This window comes from Corylus avellana, chromosome 11, assembly GCF_965113065.1.
Source record: "Corylus avellana chromosome 11, dhCorAvel1.hap1.2, whole genome shotgun sequence".
Classification (NCBI taxonomy): domain Eukaryota; kingdom Viridiplantae; phylum Streptophyta; class Magnoliopsida; order Fagales; family Betulaceae; genus Corylus; species Corylus avellana.
The window spans coordinates 7,609,153-7,624,640 of NC_142500.1; the positions used below are offsets into that span (position 1 = coordinate 7,609,153).

At 35.8% G+C, this 15,488-nt stretch overlaps 1 long non-coding RNA gene across 1 annotated transcript; it reads right to left on the reverse strand.

Annotated features, from left to right (window-relative positions):
- Positions 1-10,926: 10,926 nt before the first annotated feature.
- LOC132166185 (uncharacterized) lies at positions 10,927-12,595 on the reverse strand. Its single transcript, XR_009438546.2, has 2 exons — positions 12,059-12,595; positions 10,927-11,958 (listed from the first exon to the last, which is right to left on the reverse strand). It is a non-coding gene; the product is annotated as an uncharacterized LOC132166185 (long non-coding RNA).
- Between the last annotated feature and the right edge of the window lie 2,893 nt (positions 12,596-15,488).

A 15,488-nucleotide genomic window follows, 5' to 3' on the forward strand; every position in this document is an offset into this window, starting at 1 on the left:
TCTATGCACTTGGCCCAAAACTGCCCGTCTCTGTCAACATTTGTAGAGTGTCCGATGGAGCAAGTCAATGCTTTCAATGATTATCGGAAAGCATCAAGTGGACCTTTTGCGGAGACATACAATCCAAGGTGGCGGAATCACCCCAACTTCTCTTGGAGGCAAAATCAACCACTAAATCAAGGAGGAGCTTCTACTCATGCTCAGAATCAATAGCCTCCTGGATTCACTCCACAGGCTCAGAATCAATTCTGCTCAATGCATTAAGCCCAACCTCCTACGTTCCAATCTACCACTCAAGTGCCAACATCTTCGTCATAGTCATCTTTGGAAGACACACTGAAGGCATTCATGCAGCTAATTGGCCAATCCATGCATTAGGTTAAGAATGCCACCATGATCAACACCCAAGCAATTGCTAAGATGGAAAGTCAAATTGGTCAAATAGCAAATCAGTTGGGTGAGAAAGAAAAATGAAAGTTCCCAAGTCAACCTTTGCCTAACCCAAAAAGGCAGTTTGTTATTGGAAGTTCCTCTAATCCTACCCATGGGCAGGAGCATATGCAAGCCATTGTGACTTTGAGGTCAAGAAAACAAGTGGATAATAGAGTGGCGGTGCCTGAAGAGAACCTTGACATGGAAAAAGGGGAGAACAGCCACAACAATCCTACAAGAGAGCCTGAACCAAACACGACCATCCCCATTGTTGATGAGTCACTCCTGAAGTTTGTCCCATAAGCTCCTTATCCAGAAAGACTTAAAGCTCCCAAGAAAGGAGCAAAATTTGAAGACATTTTAGAGGTGTTCAATCAAGTTCAGATAAACATCCCGTTTTTAGATGCCATCTAGCAAGTGCCTTCGTATGCTAAGTTTCTGAAGGATTTGGTCACTGTTAAGAGAAATGACAAATGTTCCTAAGAAAGCCTTTCTGACTAAGTAGATCAGTTCCATCCTTCAATGCAAGCTCCCTATCAAATATAAGGACCTTGGTTGTCCTACAATTTCTTGCATGATAGGAGATAACCAGGTTGAAAGGGCTTTGTTGGATCTGGGAGCAAGGGTGAATCTTCTCCCATATTTAATCTACCTACAATTGGGGTTAGGAGAATTGAAGCCCACATCAGTGACACTCTAGTTCGCTCATAGTTATGTGAAGATCCCAAGAAGAATCATTGAGGATGTGTTGATTAAGGTTGACAAATTTTATTTACTTGTGGACTTCATAGTTCTAGACACAGGACCTATTCAAAATGTTGGGATCTCAATTCCAGTAATGTTAGGGCGACCCTTTTTTGCTATGGCTAACATCCTAATTAACTGTAGGACTCGAGTGATGAAGATATCATTTGGGAACATGACAATGGAGCTGAACATCTTTGATATCAGGAGGCAACCATTTGAACATGAGGAGGTTAGAAGTGTTGCCTGATTGAAGAAATAGCCGACACTGTTAGTGAGTCAAATATTGAGGGACCCTTTGGAAGCATGCCTTGCTCAATTTGGATGTGATTTGGACCATGACAAGTTAATTGAGCAAGCTGATGCATTGTTGGAATCTACTCTAGAGATGAGAACTAATGATGGGCAGACCACTATGACACCTTTACCTAACCCATCATCACCAGGGACAGAGCCACTCAAGCTAGACCTAAAGCTTTTACCTGACACCTTGAAGTACAAATTCCATGGTCCATTTGATTCTTTGCCTGTGATCTTAGCTTCCAACTTGGTTGATGCTCAAGAAGAGAAGTTATTGGATGTTTTAAGAGAGCACAAGGAAGCTATAGGCTGGACCATTGATGACATCAAAGGAATTAGCCCCTCGGTGGCTATGCATAAAATTCATTTGGAGGAGAATGCCAAGCCATCTCGTGAACCACAAAGGCGATTGAACCCTACCATGCAAGAGGTCGTGAGAGCTGAAGTGATAAAACTTTTGGATGCTAGTATTATATACTCGATTTCTGATAGCAAACGGTTTAGTCGTGTTTAGACAATGGTGAAGAATAAGGATAACGAGTTGGTCCCAACTCGTGTTCAGGCAAGATATGGGTGTGCATTGATTACCGCAAGCTGAATGCCACCACAAGGAAAGACCATTTCCCTCTCTCGTTCATTGATCAGATGGTGGAACGGTTAGCTGGACATCCCTACTACTGTTTTCTTAATCGTTATTCCGGCTACAACCAAGTTCCTTTGGACCTCGAAGATCAAGAGAAGGCCACTTTCACCTGTCCTTTTGGTACGTTTGCCTACCATCACATACCATTTGGGTTATGCAACACACCTACTACTTTTCAGCGGTGCATGATCAGCATTTTTTCTGACATGGTTGAACGTCACCTTGAGATATTTATGAATGACTTCTCGATCTTTGGCTCATCTTTTGAGGAATGCCTGAACCATCTAACACTGTGTTAGTGCGGCGCAAAGAAAAGTATTTGGTGCTTAACTGGGAAAAGTGTCGCTTCATGTTGAAGCAAGGAATTGTTTTGGGGCATGTAATCTCCCATCGTGGCATCAAGGTTGACAAAGCAAAGGTGAATTTGATTTCCAACCTTCCGCCCCCACGTACAGTGATGGAGATTCGGTCATTTCTTGGACATGTAGGATTCTACATGTGGTTCATTAAAGATTTTAGCAAGATTGCCAAGCCTTTGTGCAAATTGTTGGCCAAAGGTCCCCCAAAAAGTAGCTCAATCAGCTAGGACCACGCCTAATGAAGCGGAGGTCACTAGTCTGAATCCCCCTCCCCCCTCCTGTGCGGACATGTCAAAAAAAAAAATTTGTTGGCCAAAGAAACACCATTTGTCTTTGATGATGACTGTCAAAAAGCATTTGAGGAGTTGAAAAAGATTTTGACTTCCACACCTATCATTCAACCACCCAATTGGGAGGTGCCATTCAAAATAATGTGTGATGCTTCTAATTACGCCGTTGGTGCTGTTTTGCGGTAGCGTGTTGAAAAACTCCCCCATGTCATATATTATGCCAGTCGGACTCTGAACGACGCACAACTCAACTACTCCACCACTGAAAATGAGTTGTTAGCAGTCGTTTTTGCTTTGGATAAGTTTAGGTCCTACTTGTTAGGATCTAAGGTCATAATTTACTCAAATCATGCTGCATTGAAGTATCTTTTCTCTAAAAAAAGATGCTAAATCTCGTCTCATCCGATGGATTTTAATACTGCAAGAATTTGACATTGAGATTCGGGACAAAAATGGTTCCGAGAATGTGGTGGCTGACCACTTGTCCAGGCTAATTGTAGACTTCATGGAGGACATTGTGCCCATTTCTGAGACTTTCCTTGATGAGCAACTAATGCACATCTCCCATAGTCATGCACCATGGTTTGCTGATATTGTGAACTATCTTGTCAGAGGCCAAATGCCTTTGCATTGGGGAGGACAAGATAAATCTAAGTTTCTGGCCGTGTCAAAATACTTTTTCTGGGACAATCCGTACTTGTTTAAGTAATGGCAAGATCAGATCATTAAAAGGTGTATTCTTGAGAATGACCAATCCAATGTTATCGCCTTTTGTCATGATTATGCTTGTGGATGCCATTTTAGTGCTCGGAAGACAGCTGCAAAAATTTTGCAATGTGGATTTTATTGGCCCTCCATTTTCCCTGGACTCTCACGCTTATTGTGTAGCCTATAAGCGATGGTAGGAGTTAGGGAGTATCTCTCGAAGGAATATGATGCCTCTTAACCCTATTTTGATTGTGAAATTTTTTGATGTTTGGGGCATCGATTTCATGGGACCTTTCCCAAACTCCTATGGGTATCTCTACATTCTAGTCGCGGTTGACTATGTCTCTAAGTGAGTGGAGGCCATTGCATGCCAAACTAATGACCATAGGGTCATGGTTCAATTTTTGAAGGAGCCTGTCTTTGCGCACTTTGGCACTCCTCGAGCCCTTATTAATGATGGGGGAAAGCATTTCTGCAATTGGGTTTTTGAACAGTTAATGAAGTATTCTATAACCCACAAGGTTGCAACAAATTATCACCCACAAACGAGTGGTCAAGTTGAAATTTCAAATCATGAGATCAAGCATATTTTGGAAAAGATTGTGAACTCAACAAGAAAGGATTGGTCTCTGGGATTAAATGATGTACTATGAGCATACCAGATGACATTCAAGACCCCCATTGGCTTGTCTCCCTATCGTCTTGTGTATGGTAAAGCATGTCATCTCCCTGTTGAGTTGGAACATCGAGCATATTGGGTCATCAAGTAGCTAAACTTTAATCTTAACAAGGCTGGCTCTCAAAGGAAGCTCCAACTCAACAAATTAGAGGAATTAAGGAATGATGCTTATGAGTGTGCCAAGCTAGACAAGGCACGAATGAAGGAGACCCATGACCAATGCATTCTGATGATATCTTTAGAACCTCGTCTGAAAGTGCTTCTGTATAATTCACGTCTGCATTTGTTCTCAGGCAAGCTTAAATCTCGATGGACTGGACCATTCAAAGTTCGTACAATTTCTATTCATGGAGCCATCGAGATCAAGGATCCCAAGAATAGAAATACTTTTAAGGTAAATGGTCAAGCCGTTCTTGGAATTGATGAACCCATAGATTGAAAAGATGCTCTTGAAGGATCCTACTTATCAAGACTGATCATCATTTATTGTGCAGAGTCTAGCTGAAAACAATAAACTTAGCGCTTGTGGGAGGCAATCCGTCTTCCTTTTATTTCTTGTGATTTGATTTAATTTTTGTTTTATTGTTGCTGTGTTTTTTAGGACAGGTGTATTTATGAGTAAGTTTGGGGGACATTCTCTTTGCACACTCCAGTTTTCATCACCCTTCGATATTGTATTTCTACCCACATTGAGGACAATGTGTGATTCAAGTTTGGGAGTATGGAAAGACACCACTGTCCATTGTTTGTTATCTTTTTATTGTTTGTTTCATTTTCTTGTCATAAAAAAATAATAAAATAAAAATAAAAGGGGAAAATGCAGTTTATCCCCCTGAAGTTTCAGGGATTTTTCAATTTTAACCCCAAAGTTCAAAAATTGGCAATCTACCCCCTTGAAGTTTCAAAAATTGGCAATTTAAACCTTCCGTTACTAATTTCAGTTAAATTGGACGGAAATTTTTTTAAAAAAGTCTGAGGGTAATGATGTAATTTCATAGATTTTCGTGCATTTAGATGGAAAAATTAAATGGAAGGTTTAAATTGCCAATTTTTGAAACTTCAGGGGGGTAGATTGCCAATTTTTGAATTTTGGGGTTAAAATTGAAAAACCCCTGAAACTTCAGGGGGTAAACTGCATTTTTCCCAAAATAAAAATTTGTGCTCTGTTGTTGATAAGCATGAGTTAAGCTGTAACTGTGGTTTGCATTTTATTGACTTGCTTAAAGTGTTGAACACATCATCATGTCATTAGGAATCTTAGTCCTTTGACTTATTTTTGGGCAAAAGAGACTTCATTTGTTTTGAATTGAATTATCATGAGCACATTAGCTTGCAAGAAGAAGAAGAAGAAAAAAAAAATATATCATTTTGAGTTTTTCACTAAGTAACCGAACCTCTTGCCTCATTAAGCATTGAGTGTTCACGTAAAAAGGTGTAAAGTTCAGGTTGATTGATGGTAAAGCTAGCTTAGCTTCGTAGCTTTTTTTTTTTTTACTTGAATTAATAAGCCCTTAGGTATGTTTCTACATCTAATGCCCTAAAGCCATCTGGTTTGAGAGTTACTGGCCTAACACTCGTTATATGGGTCAATTAGAGCTTAAGGGAGCTAGGCATTGCACAACCTACACAAAGAGGAAGAAAAAAAAAATGCATATATTGCCTTGGTTGTTTCACCTGATAGGGATTCCTATGAATGTTGAGGTACTTGTCTTAAGATTAAATTGAAGCCTCATGATTGTGTGCTAATTTCACTTTTCACCTATCGGAACATATAATGTCTCAATTGTCCAGGTATGAGTGATTTAATTTTGGATGCCCTAAAGATTTTGTATATGTAGTTTGTCTTTTTAAGTTTGCTCATGAATAAGATCCATTGTTTGTGTGAACTTTCATTCATTTCAATAACATAGTGCTCACAATGTTTATGGGTATCATTTCTGTTAAACCCTCATGAGACTTCACTCGTCCACTAAGGATGCCTAGAGGTATAAAAGGCTTGTTGCATATGCCAAATGCAATCGTCTCTCCCACGAAAAAGGATTTATGTTTTGTGCTTTCATTTTATTGTTAGTTTTGTATTGCTAAGAGACTAGCAATATGTAAGTTTGGGGGTGTTTGATGAGTTTCAAATATTACATATTTGAGTCTCTTAATTTGCATATGTTAATCCTTTAGTTGTACTATAATCTAACATTTTGTTTTAGTTTTTTAATTTTAGTGTTTTGAAGGTTACTAAGGGAAAATAGTGGATTTAATGTGAGAAATTCAAGTTTTTGGAAAAAAGCCACCAAGGAAGCATCAAGTGCACACCATAGTGTGTTTTGAAGCACACCAGTCCGGACGGCACAAATGCCTGTCCAGACGGACGTGCGCTAGAGCACACATCCGTGCCACTCAAGCGCACTGGGGAGCAACACCCGTCCGAACAGGGAAAACACCCATCTGGACGGACACGTTAGATATGATTTTCTACCTAACACTGTTTTGAGGACAATACCCTAGAAAATGATATAAAAAGAAAAAGACCAAAAAAAAAAAAACAAGACAAAAAAAAAAAAAACAAGAGGATGTTGCATAGGACTATTTTTTAGAGGAGAGAGACGGAAGTCTATGTTTTTTCCTTGCTTTTGGTGTTCTCAATTTTAGGGGTTTTATTTTGTAAGCTTCTAAATACTCCATGGATTCAATTACATTTGTATTTTCTTTCAATTCCATGAGAGGCTAAACCCTCAACCAAGGTTGATGATGAAACCCCACAGATGATTAGCAACATAATTTTTCATGTAAATTGATATTTTTTTTCCGATTATGTGAATTGTATTTCTGATTGTTCTATTTTAATTCAATTAATTGTTGATCCATTTTAATTGATTACTTGATTTATTTATTAAAATATTGGATATCCATTGTGATTGGTTCAACGGATACATTGGATTATTCGATTTGAGTTGGATATCCTTTGTGATTTGTGCAAAGCATGGATACATTGGATAATTTAATTTAAATTGGGTATCCTTTGTGATTTGTGCAAAGAACAGATACTTTGAATGATTTAATTAATCTTTTAAGCAAAAAATAGAACATACATAAAATGTGTCGTTGAAAACTACGGATAATATTGATGAACATGAAACATGTTGCTATGATTTTGTTAGTTTTAATTCCAAAACCTTAGTGCTTCGTCCATTGATTTATCTACTCTTGTTAAGTTTATGCTTTTGTTTTCGATTCCAAAATCACTCAATTTTTGTGACTAAGTTAAGATTTAATTAATTTAGGTAAATTTTGTTTTCAAAAACACAATTCCCTGTGAGATCGACCTCGCACTTGCAATCCTTTTACTGCAAACGATTTGTACACTTGCGAGTTTTAAAATTTTTATAACACAATGCTTGGGCGTTGCTGGCTGGTCCATGAGCGTAGATGCGCTTGATCACATGGCCTGTACGCTCAAGTGCACTAACACATGTAGAACCCCTTCTGCTACGCAGTTGAGCTCGCGTGCTGCTGCGCTTCTGCTCAAGCGCAGGTGCGCTCGAGCTTAAGCCTATGGGCTCGAGTGCAACCAATCTGGTGCGCTCGATGCCTTCCCTTGGTGGCTTTTTTCCCAACTTTGCATTTTTCACCTTAAACCCGCAATTTTCCCTTTAGCAACCTACAAAACACTAAAAACATAAAACTAATACAAGATGTTAGATAATATTACGGCTAAAAGATTAATAAATGTAAATTAAGGGGTTCAAATATGCAATATTTGGCATTCATCATCATTCTCCCTCAAATTATGAGTGATTTCCCCTTTCTTGGACCTATTCCTTCTCCTCCTATGAATTGTCCTACCTCCTTCTAGCTTATCCAATATAAGGACAACATTTCTCGACATACAGACAAAATTCTTCACATTGGTCCTAGAAGGAGTGGCCTCTTTCTTTGGGACTCTAAACCTAAGCATTCGGCAATGCGATAGAATGTGAATCACTCTACCACAATGATAGTACTTAGCAACATACCTTGAAGAAGGTTGTTACTTAGTAGGATCATACCCTCAACCTTAGAGTTATTGCCTACCAAAACACCCTTGCCATTATGATCAATTATAGGGAAAATGTCATCAACACAAAGAGGGAAAAATTTTATTTTTCCTTTATTGACTAGTGTGGATTTTGCAGTGGAATCGTTTTTATCAAAATCAAGTCAACACTTGTTCTCAAGGTGTTTTGGAAAACTCAAGATGCAATCAAGTTTAGCACTAGAAGAGTTAGATAAATCAAATTTGCAAACAACAAGATTATCTTCTAAAGATTTAACTTTATTCGATCACAAGCATCGAATTCTCATTTTTCAATGAATTATTAACAACATTCAAATCATACAATTTTACACACAAAGACTCCTTCACAATTTCATCCTCATTCAAATTATTGAGGAGTGATTGTATGCCTCTTGGAAATTAATCTCCTCACCCAAAATACCTTGTAAACTCGCATCACTAGTCTCCACAAGAACAAAAGAGTCACAATCACTAGGACCATTGGTACTCTTGACAGAGGTACGGAGAAAGCTATGAGGCTCACATTCTCCTCTTCAGAGTCGTTAGACTTTAATTCATTACTCAACGACGCATTAAGAGTTTTACCCTTTGCCTACAAAAAATTGGGACAGTCAGTCTAACATGCCTAAAACCGGAACAATCATAGCATTAAATGTTACGTAAATCCTCATCCTTCTTGGGCATTTCTCTCTTGTGTCGAGTGGCTCCTTGGGAATCACCTTTAGCAATATTCAATGAAAATCATGTTTTTGCAAGAACCTTTGTTGAACTTGAGGAATTTTCGAAACTTCTTGGCCATCAAGGTTGCTTCCTTAACAACTGAATTGTTGGGGGATGACTCACCATTGTCACATGTGTCAAACACACTAGACCCGCTACCACTACTCAGAGAAGTAGTAGAAACCATGAAAGTCCTATCGTCAAAAGAGAGTCACCAATGTAATACCCTGACTTCTTAACGTACCGGATTAAGATGTTATAATTGGAATAGGAGAGTGTTGGGATGGATTCCAAGTGTTAAGAGGTGAAATTTTGAGCTCTTACTTGAATCTTGAATCTTCTATTTGGGCGAACACTATTCAAACGATTGCTTTGGAACATTTAAGTGGGATTCAGACGATTGGTGCATAGCAATCGAAGTTAGATTCGAACGTTCGATATCAATATGTGTTTTTAAAGAATAGGTCACCTCAACCCTTTTGAACGCCCTCACACGCCTATAAATACATCCCTACGCCCTTTGAGCCTATTTCGCCACCTTTTGTCTAAGGAGACCCTAGAGTGAGAGAGTGAAGGCATGGAGAGAGAAGAAATTTCTTTTAATTATTCTTTGAGGAGAGGTAATACCCTAAGCCTTAACTTGTTGTTTTTAATGTTATTAACATATTTAGCTTATGTTAGCATGTTTTTGTGGTTTGATTTTCACTAGCACATCAAGGATTAACCACTTGAAAGTATATGTAGCATTTCTCTCTCTATCTCTCTCACTCATTAAAGCTAGAGTATTCACATTCAACTCAAAAATTTACTCTCTATTTCACCTAAAAAAATCATATTTCTCTATTTTAGCTACCCACTTTTACATTACACTTACATTCCGCTCAACATTTTAATTATACACTTCTATTATTCTATTTAAATATTCATTTTCAAATATTTCTTCCTCCAACAATCATATCTTTAAAATTTTATATTTTTTTATAATTTTTCTTTTTCTAACTATCATTCATATTTTTCATTATCTGTTCTAAATGGTGCTGTCGGAACCTAGCTAGCAGAAATCTCAGTTGCACATATCAAAGCTATGGAAGAAAGACAACAAAGACAATAATAGACTGATTCCAAAGAAAGTTAGATAACAAGCGATAAGATAGAATCTCTACAAAGACCTTGCAATACATAAACAATATCTCCACCACGATTTACAAACCTGGTCTAGAAGATGTTCTCCACGAAAAAAAAAAGAAAAAACAAACAAACAACAAACGAAGATCACGAAAGAAAGAGACAGGAGCCAAATATTATATATATATATATATATATAGTGCTCATCAAATATATCATTAACATGGTGAACAAATAAAAAAAAACTACGTAGTTTTTATACTATTCAGATTTAATTTTAAAATTTTGTTCAAATAATCATTTTGACTAATAAAGCAATTGATTTTGATAATAAATAGACGATGAAGTGGCCAAAAGGTGATGGTTTGTTTGCCTTCTTTAAGACACCAAGTTTGTCATGAACCGATGCCCGACTCTGTGCCCTCCGTTTCATTTCCCAAGAAAGGTCAGATAGTCGTCATTTACTCTCTCTCTCTCTCTATCTTTCTTTTCCTGAAGTTGGCTTTTCAACAGCTAAAAAATCTGTACTATGACTCCATGAAAGAGAAGAGAGATGCCAATGCCAATGGTGTTGCCAATCCGAGCTTTTCCAATGATAGTAGCTGATTTTTCAACCACTTTAAAGGCCTCATAAATGCATATACACAAACACACAAGCATCTCTCTCTCTCTCTCTCTCTCTCTCTCTCCTTTCCCTCCAATATGCAGGTATGTGGGGCATCATACAAGGGCAGGATTAATGGAGGATGCTCATGATTTGCCTTTACCCCCTATTTTAGAGATATCTATGTACCGATGTACGTAAAAAGTATGCCAGGATTTCTCGCTTCTTTTCCTTTCTATCTCCTTATCTTTTTATAAGATGAAATGATTAATGGTTATAAATGTGCCCTTCTCCTTTATATAATACTCAACGATTACAGTTTACAAGTGATGTTGTTCCTATAAATCTATAATTCTATACATGAGTTTTAACAATATAGTTGAAAGACAATTCTTTGGATTGGAGATCAGTTCTCTTTTACTGTACTAGCTTATTCTTCATCTGCATGATCTTTATCTCAAGTAGCTGAAGCTTTATCTCTTTGATGATTGGTTGGAATATATGATTCAATGCTTCTTTCCTTCACTCTTTCAGATTCAGATGTTTTAGCAGCTTAATTTGGTAACTTAATTAATGAGTCAGATCTCACTGCGAACATGAAAAAATGTTAATTTACATTGGCTTTGAATTAAAGCTAACAATGCAAATATAAACAAATATATGCACAAAAATATGCAAATATATAATACTATACTAACACAAGCACATTTATATGAACGTATATAACAAAAATATACACAAAAAATATCCAAATACTACTATTCTAACATAAGATAAAATGAATTGACATCCTCTGTGGGTGCTAATCAACCAATGGAATCATAAACAGCTCAAATTAATTGACAATGAAACTTACCCATTCAGGATATAACCATCTATGCGGAATATCTGTTAGTTTACCTGTTTGTACATATATATACAACGCTGACCCATTAATAAACGTTTTTTTTTTCCTCGAAAAAGAACAAAAAGATGGGGATATGTTGTTTCGAAACCCTAGAAAGAGGTAGAGGTAGCTAGTGCTGGCAAGAATTTCACATCTTATATATATATATATATCTGACAGTACATACCATCTTGTCCACGTGAAATGAACATTCGGTTTTCACACAAATTGTTTTAATTGAAGAATAGAGAGGTGGGTAAAAGTTTCTCTCTGTTTGCGTGGTTGTGTGTGCATGCGCGTGAGAAAGAGAGGCTGTGATACATGAACATCAAATCAAAGGCTTCAGAGAGAAAGATCGATTAATGTTATTTTAATTCCGTTGAAAGAGGAAGAAGAAGTGTTCTTGTTCAATCAATCCTGAAACAAAAATAACATCTTCTTAAAACGTGAGTACCAAGGAAAACAGTTCTAAAATCCATGGAAAACAAACCTAAAAGTTGAAGAAGGCTAGCCTTACCAGCTGCTGGAGCAAGGAACAAGGAGGAAGATATCAAATCATTATGGTTGGGGGGAATGAAGCCTGGTCCGAGAATCATTTAGGGTTTGAAAGTATCAACATTTTCCGGCAAAAACAATGCCGGAAAAATGAATTCCTCTCCATGACCTCGAGCCAAACAACATTCCTCTCAACCAAACATTCAGAAGAAAAGCTTGAGGGGAATGAAGAAGCAATGAATATATATATATTTATATATATATATACGTACATCCCATATATGTACACAAGCTTGAGGGGAATGAAGCCTGGTCCGAAGCCTTAAGAGTTCTTCTGTTTTTTCATCAGAACGAAAAAAGCCTCGAGCCAGCCAACATTCCCCTCAAAACACCCTCTACAACACTCTCTGAAAAGTGAGAACCCTAACCCTCATAGCTTTATAGTAAGAAAGGAAAGGAGGGAGGGGAGTTTTGAGAATATAAAAATTGCACTGACTCACTGGTGGGGGGAAATGGGGATTCAGATGTTCCTAAATTAGCTTATGCAAAATGGTATTTAACTACTTAAGATAAAGCCACTAAGGCAAAAAAAGGGAAACCCTAGTAGCTAAGCTACCCACCCACCCCCACCCAATCTTGATCCTCTTCTGTGTGTCATTTCCCAAGTGTGTTTTACCGGCTGCTGCCGGTTAACCAACCGACCTACTACCTGCTACCACCAGTTGCATCCTCAGTCAAACACACAACAAGACAAACTTTGGTATTTATTTAAAAAATAATATAATTAAATAACGCGCTTGACACGAGACGACTCTGCCTTCAATGCGATTCTTCATCATTACCTTATTATTTTTAGCTTTTCTTCTCCCCTACTTTTCAACCCCTCATGTACGATCCTATTCCCGTACGCTCAGGGTCACATTTCCATTAACTTTTTTTCTATTTATTTAATCTTATTTCAGAAAATATATTTTTTAAATTATTAGAAAAAGTACACCTACTCTCTTAAGCTATCATGCAATTTGTTTAATGTTTCTCAAAATTTTAATTGAGCTTACCAAAAATAAAAAAAAAATAAAAAATTCAATTGAAACATTAATGTCCTTCTAAAACTCTACTAGAAAATTACAATATATATCTCTTTTGTCTTGAAATTTTTTTTTTTTTTTTTGTCAAAACCATTATAATTTCGAAAAAAAGAAGAAGCAACCCACCAAAATGGTGTAGTTTTCTTAAAAAAAAATAAAATAAATGGCAGTTTTCTTTTTATTTACTGATTAATAATTATAAATGGTAAATCTAGTTTTTCAATGGTTAAAGTAAGGGTATTTCGAAAGTAGTTTTTTCATCCATTCTAACATCAATCCTAATGGCCTGGCCTTTTTTTTTTTTTTTTTTTTTTTTACACAAAATAATGGTTTAATGTATCCAAGTGTCATGCAAACTATCAATTTGTGAGCTTTTTTAAGAAAAATAGTCGTGGTTTTAGAGGGCTTAAGTGTATTTAACCTCAATTAAAATGATAATGACAAAACAACTTGTCTTTCTCTTTCTTATATATATATATATATATATATATATATATCTTGAGACAAGATTCCTAAAGTCTTGAGATTAATCATATTTCAATAATTTGGAATTGAGCGGTATATAATTCGAGCAAAGAAGAAGATCGAAGGACATTAATTTTCTCAGATAAAGTATTTATTTATTTGAAAATTTGTGCCAAATAAATTATGCATCAAGCATTAATTTAATTGGCTTCTGCATTGTTTCAGTTTATATAGAAAGTATGACATGCACCACACATCTGACGTTATGAATTAATGTGCATGACAAGCAGGGAGAAATACTTAATAATCAATATAAGTACAAATGATAAAACAATCAAAGAGAGAATAAAAAATTTATATATATAAATATAAAAATAAAACTATCAAAAGATTCAAAAGGAATAACTTAAATTGGAACTTGACACTTTGGTAAGAAATTATTTAATATTATTCTTCTCAATCCATTCTTTTTTTTTTTCTTTCTCCTGCATTTGTTCTCTCTTCATTTAATTACTATGTCGAAATGGTACTTAATTAATTAAAAATTGAAGATTCCCTCTGTTTGATGTGTTTTAAATATATCCTACAAAATAATAGTGGAAAAACATTCCCTCTCAAATGAGGATGGCACCTACTCCCTAGTTCTACGTGCGATTCTCAATAGAAATAAACTCAACTGACCAAACAATAAATGAAACCAAAATTCACAATTTATATCATTCTAATCATTTTGAAAAAAAATATATATATAAATATTGTGAAACCAACATCCAAGTTGAGTATTATATATATAATTTCGTAAGGCAATCTAGGTCATAGATCGTATTGTTTACTCTACAATAGAATGAGATTTTTGTTAAATTATAAATTAAATGATTAAATTTATTTATTTTTTATCAATTTAATTAACCGTTTAAGACAAATAGTAATTTAACATTTTCGTATGCTAACAATATATAGAAATTACTATAATTTTTAACTGGAATTGAATCATATTTAGTTGAAATTTTCAATAATATCCTAATTTTAATATTTATTTTCCAAAAAACTCATCACTTTTTATGGCCACGAAGGTAGCTGCAACAACCTACGTACAATTGCTATGGGAGTGTTGAGATTGATGTGAATGTATATAAAAATAGTTTAGAAAATGAAATAATAGTAAACAACCAAAATTGTGATATCTTTATTTATAAAATTTTTGCTTACAAAAATATAAAGGTGAAAAACTAATCAAGTTTTTATGTATGCTTACTAGATATTTCTTCACAAAAAAAATGTTTGGAGTCAATATTTTTTTTTTTTTTTTTATATTTGGCCTATTTTATTTTAAAAATCAATCATTAGATTTGTGAGTTTATGTAAACTCTACATAAGTCAATGGTAAATTTGTGGGTTCTTTCATGGATAAAGTTTGGTTGAAAGATTCTCCAGATTGTATACGTGATGTAATTTTGATGGAACAGTCAGATCTATCTTTGATTTGATCATTTTAATGATAATCTCAGTCTATTTTTTAAAAAAAAAAAACAAAATTTACAAACCTAATAATTTATTTATTAAATTTATAAAAAAAAATATAAAAAACTTATTAACCGCAAATTAGATTATGAAATATTTTCTCGTTGGACTGTGTTTTTTTTTTTTTTTTTTTTTCCGATGGTTTTAATGGGGTATAGCTGTGACTTGAACACCGTCTTCCGTAAAACACGTCATGGGAAAGACGGCGATTAAGGAACTCGAATTCACAGCCGTCCAGTTATAAGATCCAACGGCGATGATTAGGTAACCCGAAGACTGGGCATGTCGGTGTCAGCGGGAGCGGGGGATCGGGAACCGAGGATAGGAGCCCGACTAACGAGGAGAAGAAAAACCCCATTCACCACCTTCATGACATTA